Consider the following 7,054-nt stretch of genomic DNA (forward strand, 5'->3'; position numbering starts at 1 on the left):
AGGTCTTCAGGACAGAGTCACCTAGGTCACGTGTGGACAGAAAACCTAGAAGTACAGAGGAGAAATCACCCTCAGTTCTCATGTAGGTTACATTTGTTTGTCCCTACGCTGGCTTCATGTGCACTCTTGTCTTCTGCCTTAGACAGACTCCTTAAGGTATGGATCAGGTTATACCTTAATAGGTGCGATCACTAGACATTCTATTAAACAAACAACGTAAACATCAGGCAGGCAGTTTTCTACTATCTTAGGCTCAGTTGTCTTCCCAGAGTCCAGTTTCTTCAGCGGTCATTTGATATTCCTCCCCGTCCCTCCTCCTCTTCCTCTCTTCTTGGGCCTTCTCTTCTCCTCCTCCCCTTCCTCTCTCCTCTCACCCCACCCCTTCGTCCTCTTCCTTCCCCACTGGCTCTTTCTCCTACTTTTCCACCAAGTTCTTCCTCCTCCTTCTTCCTCCCTCCCTCCTCTTCCAGCCTCCTTCCCCCTCACCCCCTCCCGTCCTTGTCCTCCCTTCTCTTCCCCAGGTCAAGATGAGACTGCCCTTCCCCCTAGATGTTCTTTCCTGACTCAAGGATTCCGCTTTTCTCTCCGCACCTCTACCTCCCGCACCTCTACCTCCCGCTCCTAAGGCCCCAGCCAGGACGCAGGGCGCTCCCCGCCCCCCTCTTTACCTTTCAGAATTAACTCTGCGTTTTCTTTTCTTCTCTGACCCTCAAAAGCCGATTGTCCTGTCTTTTCTCTTCTCTCCAGCTCGCCAGTGGGCACAGTCGCCACCAGAGAACAGGCTGCTACAAAAAAAGAGGAAAGAACTTTTCATTCTCTATTAGTCTCGAGGTGCAGGCACTCGTGACAACAGACCTCGGTGGACCCACTCCGCGTGCAAGACTCACAATTTCCCTTAAGTGGGTTAGAGCCTGTGACTGGCCTGCCATGAGCCATCAGCCAATAGTATTCCTAGCTGTCACTAGTTACTAGGTAGCGTACACAGAAACAATCCTTTCTGCCCTCCAATTTTTCCTCCTTTTGCCCCTTTCTTTCTCTTCCCTCCTAGTCTTATTTCTCCCCCTTATCCTCTCTCTCTCTTCTCTTCCTCCCACTCGAGAGATCCTGGAGTTCTGGCTGCTGCCCCCAAACCCCATCCCTGTGTATTGAAGTGTGTGTGAAGATGGGAGGAAGGGAACCAGACCCAATCAGCCCTTTTTCCTAAGCCAGAAGAATCTTGTGCAAGTGGCTAGGCTTGCAAAAAGGGGTGCTGGAGGAAGGTTACAGGAAGCAGGTATGGGTGGATGAGAGAGAGTGAAGGACAGCCACAGTTAAGAACCCTTGCCAGTTATTAGAGACCTGTTGGGTAAGAGCTGCCTGCCTCATGGGGACACTGAAAAAGGGTGAAAAGAATTTTTCCTTGTGGAAATGGCATCCTAACGGAACAGGGGGCTGGCACGTAAGGTGAATTAAAGGTAAACATGAATGATATTCTTCACACGCCTTTCCTTCTTTTCTCCCTCTTCAGACAATGGCTTGGCACCTATATGCCCTTACGTTCAAACAATATCCCCTCAAATATGCAAATGTGAAAAAAAATAAGCATCTTGATTCAGGCTAGTCTGATGAGGGTTAGGGCTTAAGAGTCTGCAGGCTCTGAGTATCTGAAAAACTGGATATCATGAAGTCAAACTTCTTGAATTCCTTACATTCGCCTCTTTGAAACAGAGAAATGGAATGCAAAGGTATGCCTGAGCACTCTGACTTTCACTCTCCAGCAGAAATCAGTAGTCTGAGACCAGCCCAACTTTTCGAGATTTATTTTCCACTGATCAGTTGCCTAACAGAAGAGCAGAACCAATGAATGTTTCTATTTTCCTCCTAGAATGAATTTTTAATGTTTTTTTATTTCATTTTTATAATTTAAGAGTGTAGTTTGAAGTATGTGGTATTAAAAAATTAGATTTATTTATTTTATTTCATGTGTAAAACTGTTTTGTTTGCATGTCGGGTGCTTGAGGCCAGAAAAGAACATCAGATTCTCTGAATTGGAGTTAGAGATGGCTGTGAGCGATCATATGAGTGCTGAGAAACAAACCTGAGCCCTCTTAACCATTGAGCTATCTCTCCCGCACACTGTTTTTTGTTTTTTGAGATGAAGCTGTTATATAGCTCAGGCTGGCCTTAAATTGCTAGAGGAGATTGTCCCATCTCTGCCTCCAAAGTGCTAGGATTACTGGCTGTGGAAAGGTTTTCTTTTTTTTTCTTTTCTTTTTTTTTTTTTTTTTTCAGTCTGTTTTTAACTTCTCTCCCCCCAAACAGGGTTTCTCTGTGTAACAGAGCTCTAGCTGTCCTGGAACTCACAGAGATCCACCTGCCTCTGCCTCCCTGGTGCTGGGTTTAAAGGCTTGTACTGTGAGCAACATTAGACCAAATCTGGCGAAGGGAAATATCCATGAAAAATGGGACTGAGTTCTAACATTGATTCTGATTCATTGTTTAAAACCTGTCTGTCTGTCTGTCTGTCTGTCTGTCTGTATCTATCCATCTATCTCTCAAGTGCTGGGAATAGAGGTGTGTGCCACCATACCCAGCATAACACAAGTTTTATGTGGCACAAGAAATGTCATTTTAGGGAGGGGGTACTGATATGTGGAATAGACCAGAAAGAAAAAAAGAAAAGAAAAGAAAAAAGGGTAAAAAAAAAAAAAAAGGAAACTGAAATGTTATATTTAAAGCAAAGAGACCTGGGCTAGGGCATCCATGGAAGGAGTAGCTATGCAGATAAAGCTAACAAGGTTTATTTGGGCAGAATTCTGTGGGCCTCCACTTTCCTATCCTTGATAAGAATGAGAACAGGTTCACAGGGAATTTCATTGGTTTCTGAAAAGTAGTTCATTCAGAGTCTTCGTTTTATGCCTGCTGCTTTTCAAATGCCTTTAATTCAAACTGTCCATCTGCCAGCCTTCTCCTGGGAGCCAAGAGGCCCCAGGCAGCAGCTCAAGCTGGAAGAAGCCAGAACCCCCTGCCCTGCTTCTGCAATCAGAGTTCTGGGGATGCTTCTGATACCAGGATACAGCAGGTAGGTGTGTCCCCAAGACACCTTTCTCTAGCCTAGGACCTGGAACCTCCTTTTTGTAAGGAGTTAGATGTTACGTATTTTCTACTGCTGTTTGGTGTGGCTACAGATGAAGTTGTCTATGGCTGTGGCAAGCAAACAAACAAACAAACAAACAAACACCTTAATGTATTGGCTGGGGAGATGGTGCGGTTGATAAAATACTTGCCAGGCAAGCATGAGGACCCACTTGCTTGAGCCTTAGACCCCATATCAGAAAGCCGGGCTCTGAGACATGTACTTGTAATTCCAGTGCTGTGGAGCTGACGAAAGAAGGCTCACTGGAGCTCACGGGCGCTCACGGAAGCTCACTGTTCAGCCACCTTAGCTTACTTATTGAACTCCATGCAATGACAGACTCTGCCTCACAACAAGGTGGACATGAGGAATAGCGACTTAGATTGTCCTTTGACCTCTACACACACACACACACACACACACACCCTTACATATGGGCAATACAATTTTATGTAATTTATCATGGAATGGTATTATTTTAATTCACTGTCAACCTTTTGAAATATAAAAATGGCTATGAACTATGAAAAAATAAGAGGCCATGTATGAACCTTCCATGGTGTGGGTAGACCTTCCGACTGGTGAAGCAGCTTTGGACATCTGAGTCCTTTCTAAAAGCAATGTAAATTTGCACATACTCACATAATATTATTTTTTCCTCAAACAAAGGTAATCTTTGCTGGATATGGTGGTTCACACCTGTAATCCTAGCACTTGGGAGGCAGAAGCAGGAGGATTGCTGCAAGTTGGTGTTCAGGGTGAGCCTGGATGACAGTGTGAGTGGAGACTTATCTGAAGAGACAAAACAAACAACAATGTCAACCAAAACCTGTCATAATGCTTAGACCTGTAATTCCCAAGTAAAATTGTTTCACTAATATTCTCCTAATTATAACTGCATATTAGAAAGAGTTGTCTCAAAGGGCAGAGGCTAGTATTAGAGATCATTTAAAAATACCCTTGTTATGGACTTAACACCTTGATCACAATGGGGATTATTATGTGAATCAAGTTGTTTTCATATTGTCAGGTTCCTCTCCATCCTTCTCTTGCTTTACTCTATAGCACAAAGAATTTCTTCCCTAGGATCCTTTGCCCTCTGGCTTCCAGACAGGCATGGAATGATTAGCAGGTAGGAGTAAGGCAGAAGCCAGGACAGCTCTTCAGCCCTTGGATCCCAGTACATCTTAGTCTCCTCAGGACATCGGTTCAGGGATAGCAGCTGCCTCTTGCTGCTACTGGTCTGTGTGGTGCTCACCTGTGAGTTCCCCATGCTGGCAGCCAGCTCATTTTCCTTCCTCTGACAATGTGTTTTAAATTTAGCCCAGGCCATCTGCTTCTTGCAAGTGGTCTTTCGTATGCAATCTTGCTTCAAACCAGTTCTCTCGGGCCCAGGTCACACAACCCAACTGCTGTGACAGGACTAAATCTAAGCATCTACAAAAGCTAGCGGTTGGGGTAGGAGAGGGCTGAAAGTACAGAAGCAGGAAGAGCTACTAAACTCTCTAAGCACCTGCTTGGAAGGGTCATTTAGTTGTTGGCTGTTTCTGGTCTTACTGCCACAGAACGCTACCTACGTGTAAAATGTTGACCCCGACGTGATTTGAACACGCAACCTTCTGATCTGGAGTCAGACGCGCTACCGTTGCGCCACGAGGTCGCCTTGGGCCGCTCCCTTGATTGCTGTCTAACCACATCTACGTTGCTAGCGTCTGCGCTGAACCCCGCGAGGCCGTTGAGCGGCCTGGACCACTTCTCCCTTCGCTCCCCCGGGGGATGCTAGCCAGGGCGGGCCCTGGACGCCGTCCGAAGTCCACTGGCGCCGGCGGCTGCGGGAAAGGCCTCCTGACGGTGCAGCGGCCGAGCCAGCCGCCTGCGCGCCGCGAACACAGACCCACGGCTCGAAACGAAAATGAGACGTCACTTTTCGAGACGGAAGACAAGAAGAAGACGGAGAGAGATGGCCCAGGATTCCTACTGGGAACTGTTAAGAAGGCCTTTAAATAACGTACGGAAAAGGGGGGCTCTGTGGGGCAGGAAAGGTGGATAAACGGCCGGTTTTCTCCCCCACTGTCATCAGATCAAAGACCCTAAGCTCGCTCTCCAGGCCATTCCCGGGCAGCTACTCTCCTGGAGGAAAAACAATGCCGGTGACGTGCTTGGTGGTTTCCACGGGGCAAATCCTCTCACCATAGCTGATTCAGGCTATCCAGATGTTGACACAGCCCTGACCCGCTAGAGTAGCCTCTTTCTACTGTTGTTTGTCCAGGGAGTTAGCGTCGGCTGTCAACCTGACACGTTGTCTGAGTTAACCTGACCCCAGTTACCTGAGAGAGTTTCAGCCGGGGGATCCCTTTGATTAGATTGACCAGTGGACCTGCCTGCCAAGCATTTTCTTCATTGATGATTGATAGGCCCACCATGGGCGGTGTCACCCCCCCCCCCCCAGATGGTTCTGGGTTGTTTAAGAAATGGCCATTGTTTCAGTTCCTGACTCCACATTCCTGTCTCTTCACGATGAGTTACAGCTGTAAGCGGAAATAAACAAACCCCTTGGTACTCAAGTTGCTTTGGGTCATGGTGTTTATCGCAGCAACAAAAAAAGCAAACTATGTTAATATCTCTTCTGAAAGGACCTCTTCCTGCCACCCCAAAAAATCTGCCTCAGTGTCCCCCTTGTGCCCCAGAACTAAAAACTTCCTTTATGAAGTAAGTTATGTCACCCGGTGTTGAGTTGGAAAGATATTTGCGCAGCTGACTCCTGCGAGACAGTACAAGCAGCCCCACACACCACCAAGGTCTGTGCTCTACATCAGTATCAATAAAAGAAGCCACCGTTGTTAGGCACTGTGGTGTTCTGAAGATATGTCCCCCGCAGGCTCGGGTCTTGGCACACTTGGTTCCCACGTGGCATTCGTTGGGAGGTGGTGCTTCTGCTCTGGGAGTTGTGAAAGTATGTCACTGAGGACGGGCTCTGATGTACTGATGCCTTGCCCCGCTTCCCGTTTTCCCGCCCTGTTCTGTATTTGCCTTTAAAGATGCCATCTCTCAGCTTCCTGTTCTGGCTGGCTGAGGTCATGCTGTCCTCCCCAGCATGGACTCTAATCCCCTGGAACTGTAAGCCCAAATAAACTCGTTCTTCTGTAAATTGCTTTAGCCGTGGAGTTTTTAATCACAGCGACAGAAAAATAAAGAGCACAGGTACTATACACCAAGCATGTCTCCCTGAGTGTTCAGCTGTCACCACATAATTCTATCAGGTCTTCACCCTAAGTCTGTGAGGTCAGTTGAAACATAAACCTGAGCACAAGCAGCTAAAGGTTGGGACGACTGAACTCACCTCCGGTTAGCTCTTCTGCAGCACAGCGTTTCTGTGACACCCCACAAAAACTCGAATACAGTCATTTCATTTCTTCAGGCCGGGGGAAAAAATATCTCCACGGCTGTCGGTTAAGAAACCTTCCTTTAGACTGATCAGACGGGGTTCCAGAGAGCGGCCACGCGCTGGCTTTTGAGGTCCCCTTTGCGGGGAAGGGCTGGGGCTGATGGCAACGGCTGTGGGGGTCCTTGGTGTTAACAGCAGGAGGAGGTAGGTGAGCTAACAGCAGTGGCTCCAGATGCGGCTTCACGCTTGGCGTCGGCGACTGTCAGTCAGGAACGTGTGCCGAAAGGGGTCGGAGCGGCCAGCAGAGTGGCGCAGCGGAAGCGTGCTGGGCCCATAACCCAGAGGTCGATGGATCGAAACCATCCTCTGCTAGGAGCGTTGCTTTTTGCGTCTGATGGGTGCAACATTTTAATGTTCCGAATGAAATATGAAATAAAAACGGCAATAAAAGCGGGGATTGGCAGAGGGAGGAGAGTCGGTGAGAGAGTCGTGCGGACGGGTGCAGGGAAGACTTACTTCTGCAGAGGAAGTTTGTGAGTCACGGGCGTCTGCGG

The 7,054-nt window shown here is 47.8% G+C and overlaps 2 non-coding genes across 2 annotated transcripts; one reads left to right on the forward strand and one right to left on the reverse strand.

Moving 5' to 3' along the window:
• Positions 1-4,703: 4,703 nt before the first annotated feature.
• Positions 4,704-4,775, reverse strand: Trnaw-cca (transfer RNA tryptophan (anticodon CCA)). Its single transcript has one exon. It is a non-coding gene; the product is annotated as a tRNA-Trp (tRNA).
• Positions 4,776-6,800: 2,025 nt separating this feature from the next.
• Positions 6,801-6,872, forward strand: Trnam-cau (transfer RNA methionine (anticodon CAU)). The gene has a single exon. It is a non-coding gene; the product is annotated as a tRNA-Met (tRNA).
• Positions 6,873-7,054: the final 182 nt, after the last annotated feature.

This window comes from Psammomys obesus, unplaced genomic scaffold (genome assembly GCF_907164565.1).
Source record: "Psammomys obesus unplaced genomic scaffold, mPsaObe1.curated_primary_1811, whole genome shotgun sequence".
NCBI lineage: Eukaryota > Metazoa > Chordata > Mammalia > Rodentia > Muridae > Psammomys > Psammomys obesus.